This window comes from Pleuronectes platessa, chromosome 22, assembly GCF_947347685.1.
Source record: "Pleuronectes platessa chromosome 22, fPlePla1.1, whole genome shotgun sequence".
NCBI classification, from domain to species: domain Eukaryota; kingdom Metazoa; phylum Chordata; class Actinopteri; order Pleuronectiformes; family Pleuronectidae; genus Pleuronectes; species Pleuronectes platessa.
In genome coordinates this window covers 6,258,308-6,270,745 of record NC_070647.1, presented here as the reverse complement: position 1 = coordinate 6,270,745, position 12,438 = coordinate 6,258,308, and the positions used below count along the sequence as shown (strand labels likewise).

Here is a 12,438-nt window from a genome sequence, read left to right as displayed (position 1 = left end):
TCAACCTGGTGTGGCCCCACTTTGTTTGTGATCCACCATTGCAAACACCCGCCCCGTTCATGTTAGCAGTGGGTATCGATCTTCTCGCTGACGTGCAAATCGTGACGCGGGCATCTTGCTTGGCCACGATATGCAGCAAGCTAAAGGGTTCGACCTTGAGAAGGACTCCGAACAGTCTACGAGTCCGAAGAGGATTTGATTCTGTTCCAAAAGCACTGATTTATAATTTAGCTTCTGGTTGACGACGACAGAGCTAAGAGACCGAGAAAGTTAAGTGTGTGGTATTTTCCACCATTTTTCCATTTCAGAAACACCCTCTAAGTGTAATTTGAGAGCACATGAGGGCATACATGTGTCTGAACGTCTGAACTCCTTAGGTCACCTGTACAAAGATTCCATTGGCCTCCACACATTTGGAAACAGACGGCTCATTCAGCAGGACACCACATCCCCAGAATAATCTGCTTATGTTCCTGTTTCTCCGGTTTGCGACAAGCTGAGCCCTGACAAAACCCAAACAGACCATGACCAACACTCTGTAAAGAAAATTGCACATTTTCGAGTTCATTAGTGAAGCACCAAAAGGCTAACACACCATTTATTTTAAGATATCAGATGACTGTCAGTAAGCCCCGTCCCCCCAGGCCTTTTAAATACAATGTAATGAAAGCATATATAGTTTTGAGCCTAAAGAGTTACAGAAAACTCAAACTTTGTCTCAGCAATTCATATGCGAGCAAAAGGTGTCTTTAAACATTATGTGAGTAATTGTATAATTTATGCAACTTTATTGTATAATATGGGTCACACAAGGCTCGTTTCATTCTCTTTTGTGGGTTCATTTGCAGACGTCCTCCCTGGGTATGAGACTTTTCTGTTGCATCAGTAAAAATGAACCTGCTGTACTCTGATTATTCAGACGCCGGCGGTGGGACATCTGGGCTCTGGCTAGGTTTGATAAGCCACCAGGTTGGAAGAGTAAAAACTACGAGTCAGTAATGTCAACCTCCCCCTCCCTGATCTCTTGCTAGGATGTCATTTCTTAATTTAAGTATTACACAAGTATTAGCTGTTTTTGAAGCAATGGGTGTAGCCTATCCACATGGGGCATTAAAAATGCTATTTGAAGTAAAACTATCTACAATTTACTGTCAACTATAGGATAACTGTGAATGCTACAACAAAGCATAACAGAATCACAATAGTGAGTATACAGGCTCAATATTGGCAGGTACAGTTTGAATATGACATGAGACACGAGCCTTTTATTTGTAAGAAAAGGGACAAAAGTTTTGAAGCTTCACATTACATTAAGTTTGAAATTTGGGAAATTCTGTACGTGTTCACTTGCTGTGAATTAGATAGAAACACTAAAAATAAAGTTAACCAGGGCTAGACAGCTTGGTTTGACTGAGGGAAATAATAGAGGGAAACAACTGTATTTGTCTATCAGCTCAATATGTAACACAGTATCCATGTATCTATACAAAGCATGACTCAGTTATCATTCTAGGTTTTGTATTTCTTCAAACCAAACACAATCATCTTGCTGCTACACTCAGGATAATACCAGAGGGGGGAGCTTGTTCTTGTGGAATATTTGCACACAGGGAAATTAGCAGTAAAATGGCAAATTCACATGATTTATTAGTTTAAGTCATATAAGCGCCGGCATACGTCATAAAAGACATACGCCAGCGCTTATATGACAATTTGTTTGCTTTTGTTTAACCGATCCAAAACTTGTAGATCTAACAACTATTCACTGAAAGAATGAAGCGAGCCTGTCTTACTGCACGACCCAGATCAAACCAAGACTATTTCCAGTATCTAGGCTGCTAGTTTCAGGGGGTTGTTGTTGTGGTTTACAGTAGCAAAAAGGATTGTCAAGATGGGAACATGCAGCTAGTGGAAGGCGAGGAGAATGTACGTGAAATTCGCCGCTAGTAAAACTCTTTTACCCACAATCTGAATCCGCTGAGTTAGACTAAACATATGCTACGGTTTTGTAAACGGAGTAGCTGTCCCCCTCTGCCACCAGTCTTAAGGTTAAGCTACCAGGCTGAAGAAAAAACATATAAATATATATTTATCAAGCAGACCAGATAATAGCAGTGGTGTTATTTTATGTAACTCTTGGCAAGAAAGCAAAAATTTCAAAGGTTTCAAACTCTCGCTTTAAAACATGCTGCAGAAAGTGATTTATGTTGGCAAGATTTCCGAGTAATCAAGATGAATCCAACTGGCACTTCCAGTGATGTGGCTTCTTGCACATTCCAGGTTTCTGAGTTACAGGTGAACTGATTGTAATCCTGCAGGTAAACTTAGACCGCTCTTTGCATTGTGCACCATGTTCACAGGTTTCCATTGAATGTGTTGACCGTGCTTTGGAAACGGGCCAGATGATTCTCCGCTTTGAGGCACTACCTCGCTGTGTCTTTGTTTGTCGATGATAACCACCCCTTTTGAAACCTGGCTCATGTGCTCATTTTTGGTACAAGTTACATCAGCCCGCTCAAGCGGCGCCGCAACCCCCCAAGTCGCTGCGTCGGGGCGTGACCTGCATATGTCATCCAGGATCCGTGATCAAGCGTCACCCTGCTGACAGGTGTTCAAACCTGTCCTTTTATTCCAACGCTCAACCTGCAGCACATATAGTTCCTGAGGAGTTACTGTAACAGGCTTTGAACAAAATGTTCCGGTGTGCAACGTTGATTTCAGGCGTACCCCTCAGCCTGTGTAGACAGCTGTGTCATGTCATCTGCGGCAGTGGTGGGATTAGACTATGATTTACACTTTTGAAGCAGCATTTTGGTGCAAAGCACCAGGACGTTAAGGTTTCTCAAATTTGTGCTATATCTTGTTTCCCGTTTTCATTCCAAACCAAACAAGTTTCTTTGCAGTTTTTACTAAAACAGTAGAAACGTGGGGTAATTGTCCAAATCTTAAAATCTCCACATCACCATAAAGCACTACCAGTTGCATATTATAATAACTGGAAACACTTAAAAATCCATTCGTCAAATAGACAAGTGGGGCCCTATTAGGGGAAGAAATGACTAGATCACTTCTTCCTGTTATGTAAGTAAGGTGCACAGGGAACAGACTGGGCGTGAGAGTGAACGTGCACAATCACTGTGTGGCAACCATGTATTTTTAGCATTGAGGGGGGACAGAAACTGGACTCACTGCTAAAACATACCTCAGCTCAAATATTCTCGACGGGCTGAATCTAGTCTTTGTTCCCAGTTGCCACTCTGAGGTAGGGGTGCCTTGCTGCAGATGCTTATGACTCAAAATGCCCGAACATAACATATTGGCTACAGGAGAGAAAGTGAGACTCAGTGTGCACGTGTCTGAAAAGCTCCCCAGAGAAGGCACAACAAGGGAAAAAACACTTGAGAGCTGAATGACATTGTCAAAACCATCAGATTGCACTTACAGGGGAAAAAAGAGAGGACGGCCTAAATCAAACATCAGTAAATGTCAATTAGTTACAAAAATGGAAAAGTATATAAGATTAACTGTGGTGATGCTTTGCAGTTTGCAGGGATCGGAGAATCACAACCAAGCCATGTGGGCTTGGCTGCCAAGTTTCTGGAGATCAAATCGAGTTAAAATTAACCCGGCAATTTTGTATAATATTTTCCAGATAGGCATGACAACAGTCTGAGCCTGCGATCGCAGTCATAACATATGTATTAGCCCTCAATGAGCCCTGCAGGCCACACTCTGCATGCTACTGTCTGCTGTTACATAATGCCATGATCCATATTTTTTACTTTGTTCATAGCCCCTGTTAATTACACATTATTAACCCCTTCAATAATAGCCATTCTAACTTATATCCATAAGATGCGAGCTTCTGGTTTGGCAGTGGCTGCTGTAAGTTACAAACCGGGAACAATAATATTCTCCATTGAATTTTTCTCCTGAAGTAAACGCGAAAAAAGAAAGGGGCAGCAAAGCAAACACGCAAATTCGCAACAGCTTCTATGCAAAATGTAGTGTCAGTCCACGGGATGAGGTGGTGCGTTCAGTGGGTGAAGTTTAAAAGTCTATGAAACCAAGAGTAAAAGCGAATTCTGTTGTTGGTGTAAGAAAACGAAAACAAAGGTTCGCGCTTCCAGTGACGCCCTGGAGGAAGCTCCACACACACACACACAAACACACGCTCACTCACACAGCTACTGTAGCTCTTTAACTTAAATGCACTCGTTTGATGAACAACACGGAGGCAAGTATACAGAAAAAACTAGGAAAAGTCAGTAAAAACCCATGCACCAATAATCCCTCTTTCATTTGTGTACCCTCTGGCTGCAGCCGCTCCTTAGAAATAGTCAGAATTACAATGCGCGCTCCCGAGTGCATCAAGCATGGTGGTCAAATTAACGAGCGAGCCACATGCAGGGGGGAGGGGGGATTTAAATTAAAAGAGTTATAATAATATTTGGTTGCTACCGCTGCAAACAAAAGTAAAGGCTGGATGTGTAGATGTTGGGGGGGTCTTACCTACTGCTCCGGCGGACAGACAGCTGCGTGCAGCCTGGAGGAGGAGGAGGAGGCGGACTGGTGAAAACAGGAGTTGGAGACCCTTCCCATTTAACAAGCGAGGAGCCCGAGTGGAATTTTCCATCTGCCATGTGATGATGGCAACTCTCGGGGCGTCGTGTTACAGCGCTCTGCTGGGGGGCTCCTTCGCTCCTCTCTCTCCAGATCCCTCCCTCCCTCCCGTCTCCTTTCTTTCCAGGTGAAAAGACCCAAGCCTCACTTATCCCTCACTCGATCCTTCATCTCACACGGCTCCATTGTTGTCTCCAGATATGACAATCCACATGCATATTTATACTGGGTCAAGTGTGGAGTTTGCGCAACTGTTTAGTGAGATTAAATGACAGGTTTGTTTAATGAGTGTGGTGCGTTTACTGACGGACACGCTTTGTTTACATCTGGTGGGAAAGCAGCGCCGGCACACTCCCCATTCACTAATGGTATTAAAGGGAAAGTGTATTTTATATGTATGGTGGGAATATTCTTTAATATAACAGTTGATATAAACAAAAAATATGTTGCGTTCAGTAGAAGGCTCAACAATCCCCCAGATTTTCTCATGTTATAAATATAAAAGAAAAAGGAAGTGGTAGTTCTTATATAGAAATAGCCTGATAATAAAACGTAAATTATAAATTTCTCAAAAAAATAGGAAAAGAAAGAATAAAAAAATCCTGGATTCGAATCATAATCCGCATCTGCACCTAAATTACAAAGGTTAATCAACGAGTTTGGCCGAAATCAATTTCGTTGTTTGTTTAATTGTGTGAACAATTCAACAAAAAAACACAGATGAAAACATGACTTCCCCTGGTGGAGGTAATTATAAAATAGATTTTAAAAACAATTGTATGAATTGTATTATTTTCCCTATAGTCCAGGCCTCATCCCTTTGGTGAAAATTGTAAAATATTTTTCTAAGAATTCTGCAAACAAATAAAACCAACAAACAAACAGACAAGTGAACAATGTGGTGAAAACATACAAACATGGCAGAGATCATTACAATTATATTTTAAACAACATTTTAGCAGTTGCATATTATTACAAAATAAAGAAAAGGCTACATGTTTACAATACAGTCATTTCAGAAAGCCACTGTCAGATATGTTTATGTCAATAAATGAACGTAGGTGACATTCGATCTCTCTGTCTCTCTCTCTCTCTCTCTCTCTGAATGAGGGAACACAAAGATCCTGTGACTGCTTCCTGTTCACTTGTGGTTCACTCCAACCACTCATCCCTCATCAGTTGATTGTTATTGTAATAGATGACCATTATCACAAGCAAACTCAATGTAGAAAGACAGGGCAGCTGCTCGTGGAGGCAACGGTCACGCCTGGTGCCAGGTATGAGTGATGTCACGGCGGTGCAGGAACAAAGGACTCTCAGGGAGATGTCCCACTGCTCCAAATAGGGTCTGTCCACCACTGACACAGAATTTTTTTTAACTGCATTTATCGTATATTTGATATTACACAGAAACCGTGTGATGAGTGAAAAAGCTGCAATTTTCAAAGATGAATAAATTACCTTACAGAGTATTAAGTGGCAGAATTTGACTGCTTCCTAATGGAGCTGCAATCAGTTGATCAAGAGAGAAGTTTTACAAGTGTTTCAATAATCCAATAGACATTCAAGTTGTGTTGTGGAAAAATTTGTTTGTAGTTTATTAGTGCAGGTTTAAAGATGGCAGCTTTGTTGTTGGTCAGACAGAAGCACCCTCGCCTACTGTTTTTTGCTTTACTATATTTATTTCTGTAAACTGTACTTGGTGATGATTGTTTTAGAAACTAGCAACCATCACCACAATAACTAATAACTAACTCCGAATTGGGTCTCTGATTTTCTCTTTTACCAATCAATCAAACAATGTGGGTGGTCCTTTCTGCGTCTGTTCAGGCGTCACTCCAGGGCTGCGTTTCCGTACTACCTAAAAGCTATTGGTCGAGTTGGTTTGAATGAAGTGTCATTCAGCCAATCACAGCCAAATGCAGCCATTTGTCCAGCCCACCAAGTCCAGATAAAGTAAACAGCTGAAGTTCGTTAGAGATACGTGACTGTCACTCACCTGCTGACATGTCACTACAGCCACACGGTATGAAACTGTCATTAACCAGTTAGTTAACCAGTTAGTTAACCTGTTAGTTATGTAGAAACATATTTTATCTCTTGTTGTGTTACATATTAGCTAACATTTAGCTAGTGAACATAAAGTGAAATTAGCTAGTTATCGAGTTAGCTAGCTTCCTCATCAACACAAGTCAATGTTAGCTGACATAGCATTAACAGAGCTAGATAACAGGCTTGTCTTCTTATTAGGTGACCTCTTACAATTCATGTTTATAATATCTCTTTTCCAATATTTGCTTGATCGATAGCACCGTTACTCCATTTCAACTGGTTATCCTGCTAACTGGTGTTTTGTATATGTATTTGTTTGCAGTAACAGATTCGACATGACATTCGCTGCTCTCAAAACTTGCTTCAAAATGGCAGAACCCTGTTAAAGTTATTATTTGATCCATCGTGCCATAAACTTTCATTTAGCAAAATATGAACTTAAAGCAAGAATCAAATAAATGAAACAATGACATAGGATTTGACATCTTCTTGATAATAGAACCGCACAGTGTAACAAGCCACCCTTCAAGGTGAGTTATATACATTGATTAAAATTAATTTAATTACAATACATTTTGAACATTATTTTGACTGGTTTTAAAGACTCGATGCTTCTGTTTTCACCCCAGCCCATATGTTTTAAGAGTAGAATATTCTGTTAGGATTCGCACAGCTGTTAAGTCTTAATCCTCAGCAAAATTGCAGAACCACCATGCCAATGTAAATATGTAATGTAATGGCACAAATCAAGCTTGAAATACTGTAAAGGGATTTCAAGTCTTTCCTGACATAGCATTTGAATATTCAGGTTTGATCAACATTAACATGTGTGTAACCTCTGCTGTTCCAGATGTGCATTCAGCATATCTACCACAGGGGCTTACATCTGTTCCATATGCTACGGTTTTCTTTGAGTCGAGCCACTGTTACCTCTGTTGCTACAAGGGGGTGGGGGGCATCATCAAATGCCTGTTAAGGTTAAGAATAGCTAAACTATGTAAAGTATCTGCCTACACAATTAATTTAACATGAAATACACAATCAGCTACAGACATGGGAGTTTATAATCTTCATGATTCATGACATTCAAGACTTCGATCCACAAGTTCCCACAACTTTCCTTAAGCGTTCCACATGTGTGTCATGTTGACAACACACCTTTCAGACAATTCATTTGTTGTTTAGAGGTCGTCATGGTTATGTCTGAAAATAACAGCACTTGCTCTACAATAACTTCTGAAAAACTAATTATTAACCAAACTGTTTCCCTTATGAGCGTTTGGACTTTTTTCATTCACAGACGACTGAACCTCTGCTCGTCAACTGGAACTTCCACCACCACTTTCTTTCATATCATGAATGTCAATTTAAAAAATAAAATGAGGTGAGGATGTGTGGAAACTGAACATATTCAGTAAAAGCATCTTTGCTTACTTTACACACAATAACTGCAGGTCATGGTATATCCAAGTGCTAAAAACAGGTACTGAGAGGTTACCTGAGAGGCTGGACCGACTGTTAGTTTCTTTGGGAGTCGTTGTGGGTCGTTTTGGGTCGTTAGGGGTCGTTGAGGTTACCTCAGAAACTGGTCCCACCCTGCTGTTGGTTTCGTTAGGAGTTATTGTAGGTCGTTGACCCCTTGTCAGTCTCTTGTCTTAAGGTGTGAATTGTTGTGAAACTTCCTGGGGATGGAAGTCAAGACTGTATTGTATGTGGCTGATAGTAGGACGATAGGATCCTCCTCCTCTCTTCAGAGCTGATGCCTCTAGTTTGACAAAGATGGCTTCCTTTACTCCTCTTTCAAACCATCTGTATTCCCCGGCCAAAATGTGGAGGTAACCTCAACAACTCCTAATGACCCTACAAGTTAACTACCAGTGTCTCCCATCAGTCAGTTAGAACTGAAGAAGCCTCTTGGATCAGAGGTGAAGCATCTTCAATAAATCAACCAAGTCCATTTGACCTGTGTTTAGCACTAGTATAACTCTACATGAGGTTCCACCTCGTTGATGTGGACGAGTGATGTTTCCACATGACAAGTTACACGGCACCTGAGTTTTTCTTTACAATTTCTCTATTCATCCATTTTATGAGAGTGTAATGTGTTATTACTATGTTGTTGTTCATTGAAATCATTTAAAGCTTTATATTTTGGGGGTAAAGGTTTGTTATGCTTGTTTAGGAATGGAAATGACTGCAGGCTTCAACCTCAATCAGGGAGGATGAAGATAACCTTACACAGGTGAGCAGCCTCCAAACTTTTAAAAACCTAATAGTATTTATATAGTCTGAGAAAAGTCTGAAACCTCAGACAAGTCTGTAGTTGTCAAGACAATGAATGGTAAGTGAATGCTGATGAATAGTATCTTGGAATGAAGGGTGTGGTGCTGCCGTGCACATTTTGTGCTCAATCCTCAGTTATTTACATATGGTGGTGAAGAAATGATAGAGATGCATGGCATGCTCTATTATCTGGCATGTTATGGATTGAGTCTGGAACTTGTTTGATACTCATGTCCCACCTTAACCCTCACACAATGGCTGCCTCACCTGTGAATACTCTGTTTGCAATCAGGATAGTTTTATATCCATACACTTTTAAACAAGTAGTTGAAACTTATTTTTCAACAATTGCAGGCTTTCTCCAAGCTTAAATATTTCATATGTAAAGAGTCAGCTTTGTCTTTATTTTTTCAGCATTTAAAAAAAGTCTATTGTTGTTTTTATCTTACAACAGAAAACACAATCATGTTCCCTCTTCCCTCTGTGACCAGGGTGGAAGAGGAAGCTTTTCACGTTAGCCTGAAATTGAAACAATTACCTTAGTACGTGAAATTGAGTTGTACTCAATGCACGGTTTAATTGCCATGTATTCACCCATTATTTATGCAGGTCATGGGGAGAAGATACCCATCCCATCATGCACTGGGTGAGAGGTAAGGCACAGGTCAACAATCAGTCACATAAGATATACTGACATAAGGTCACAGGCACATTCACACCTTCTTCTTTTCACCATTCACTTCACTAAATCAACATGTTTTTTACTGTGGGACTTTTTTGTTTGGTCCCAGTGTTTCTCTAATAATAAGAGTCTAGGGTGGTTGGGCCAGATAAAAAATACTAAGTTATTTTATTATGAGTAAACATTTTTCTGGATCATTATAAAACTGGTTGGACAAATTAGACCGTGGCAGGCAGCCACAGTCTGGGTAATTGATGGGAAACACTAGTGGTCCCATGAAAACTATTCATGTCCCTTCAGCTTCTTAATTAACCTCACAAGGTCCCACTTAACCACCACCAGTGTCTGAAAATAACTGCTGTACCTTCATGTGGATTTTATTACTTAGTTGAAAAGACGTGTATGGCGTGTATGCTAGTAGTGGCGAATGTAGCTTATTGCCTCACTCAGTGGGAAATAGCAGGCTGCAGAGTTCTTCTAAGATCACTTCTTTTTAACTTCACAGTCAAAAATTTCGAACTTGTAGTCGTCAGCCCCAGACGACACTAACTTACGTGAAATAACAACAAAACAGAAACCGGAAAAGGAAAATACCTACTTCTCTCAGCAAGGGTCGTTGTTGACTGGATGGACACAGTGTCTGTTGTTTTAATAGGAAAAGAAAGCTTCTTTCACATATTTGGGTCTAAGCAGCACTTTTACTAGTAGAACCTAAATGTTGTTTTTTGCAGTTTTGAGATGGTTTTGTTACCCTGTGTTAGAATAATTATTTTATTTGTGTTTGTGTTTTTGTGTCTGTGTGTGTGTGTGAGTGTGAGTGTGTGCATGTGCGCGCATAGAAAATAAGTTAACAATGCATTAACAGATTTCCAACAAACTTGGTGAGAATATTATCTGGGATGGTATCTCCAGGTGATCAACTTTTGTGGGTGACTGTTCAAAGTTTAACAAGATTATGGTTATAAAATCTAATCTTCCATGATATTTTCTCAAATAATAGACAATTCAAATCTCATAAAATGAGTCCCAATCAAATATATAGTGACGACATGAAGACGTTTCAATGAAGGAAGAATTGATGTCATGCATTGTCAAAAAATGAATTTATATATATATATATAGTTATAAGCCAAAAGCTAATATTGATAAAAAAAGTATGATCATATTGTATAAGATTAGTTACATGATCTACTGCTTGTTTAGAATAACCAATCATCTGTCATCTTATGGTATAAAAGACATCATGATAATGTCATTATGAAATGTCATTATTACCAACCAAAATGCTCATGTGGCATATTACAGGGTTGCCGTCTCTTCAGCAGCTCATGCTTTGATACTTGGTGACATGAGTTAAATCGTTTTCTGAATCCCAGCACAGATACTGAGTAAAGCATCTCACATGAGAGGCTCCTTCAGCTGACAGTGATTAAACACTCCAACACTGACAGTAATCAGGTTTAGTTTCAATCCACAGGTACAGTAATCAGGTCTTGAGACCATTCAAGGTCACAAGAAGGTGTATTAATAATCAATAATATTGACGGTTCATATTTTCCTACCGATTATGTTTTATGTAATGACATCAGCTGACCATGTGGCATTGTTTTCTTTCGATGTCACCAGAGGTTCAGGATACTCAGTTCTTGTCAAGCAATAAATAAATATTTCAGACTATTATTACATGACAGCTGCTGAGGCAGGATCTGAGTCGGTCCAAGCATTTGCAGACTGAGATACTGAACATCTCGTCCGAACTGTGGCAGTCCTGGTTCACAAAACCGGGCTGACCTATTTAACGGAAATAGAAAGTGCATTTCACTTGTGGGGTTGAAAAGAGGTGAGAGACTTGAAGCTGTGGTGACGCTCTGGCATTACACAATATGTGTGATTGCTTTTATGATGAGCTATGAATAAGGGGAGAAATGTAGATATTCTGCAAATAAATTGTGTAGAAAAGCTGAAGTGAATAAGTTCAATTATTATTTTGAGTGTCAATCATATGATAATGACGTACTTTGGCATTTGTTTAGAGGTTGACAAATGAGGGAAATGTAATACTTACGCGAATCCTTAAAGCTCTACTAATCAATGTTTTATGTTGATACACAAAACAATTGCTATGAGACATGTTGATCCCTGATGATGTTTACAATGGAGAGTTCTGTGCAGGTTGACTCAGACGTGTACAGCGAAATCAAACATTTAGACATTTGGGTTTAAGATCAAAAGAATATGAGACCACAACATTACCGCTCCCATTTTGTGAGGATCAACAGTAAAGGAACGAAGGGTTTAGGTGTTAATAACATTTTATATTTGGTTTCATAACCCTTGCTTGCAATAACTGCATCACACCTCTGACCCACTGACGTCCTCTTTCATCCATCCAAGTGCTGCTCTATATTTTTTATGGCCAGTCACTAACACAGCGATTCCAAAACCTTCCCTCCTGATGAAGTCCTGTTTTGTGTTGGCGGCGTGTTTTGGTTTATTGTTTTGCTGCATGGTGAAGTTTGGATTTATAGACTTCTGAATGAATTCTGCTGCTGCCGGTACATCATCAATAAAGATTACTGAGATCTTTCCAGAAGTGGCCATGAAGGCCCCAACCACAACACCACCTCCTGCCTGCCTAACAGATTAATTTGTATGTGCTGGATCACGAGCAGATCTTTTCTTTCCATAAAACTTTGTTTTTGGCCCATGTCTGTAGTTCTTTTAGGAAATTCCACCCTGGCCCTCAGATTCTTACTGCTGATGAGAGGTTTGCATGTTGTGGTCTGGCCTCTATATTT

The 12,438-nt window shown here is 40.0% G+C and overlaps 1 protein-coding gene across 1 annotated transcript in view; it reads right to left on the bottom strand.

The window, feature by feature from the left end:
* slc38a4 (solute carrier family 38 member 4) overlaps positions 1-4,899 on the bottom strand; it is a 35,689-nt gene extending 30,790 nt beyond the window's left edge. Inside the window, exon 1 of the mRNA XM_053415215.1 lies at positions 4,513-4,899. The gene's annotated coding sequence lies outside the window, so the exon portion shown is untranslated. The remainder of the gene's footprint in view (positions 1-4,512) is intronic.
* Positions 4,900-12,438: the final 7,539 nt, after the last annotated feature.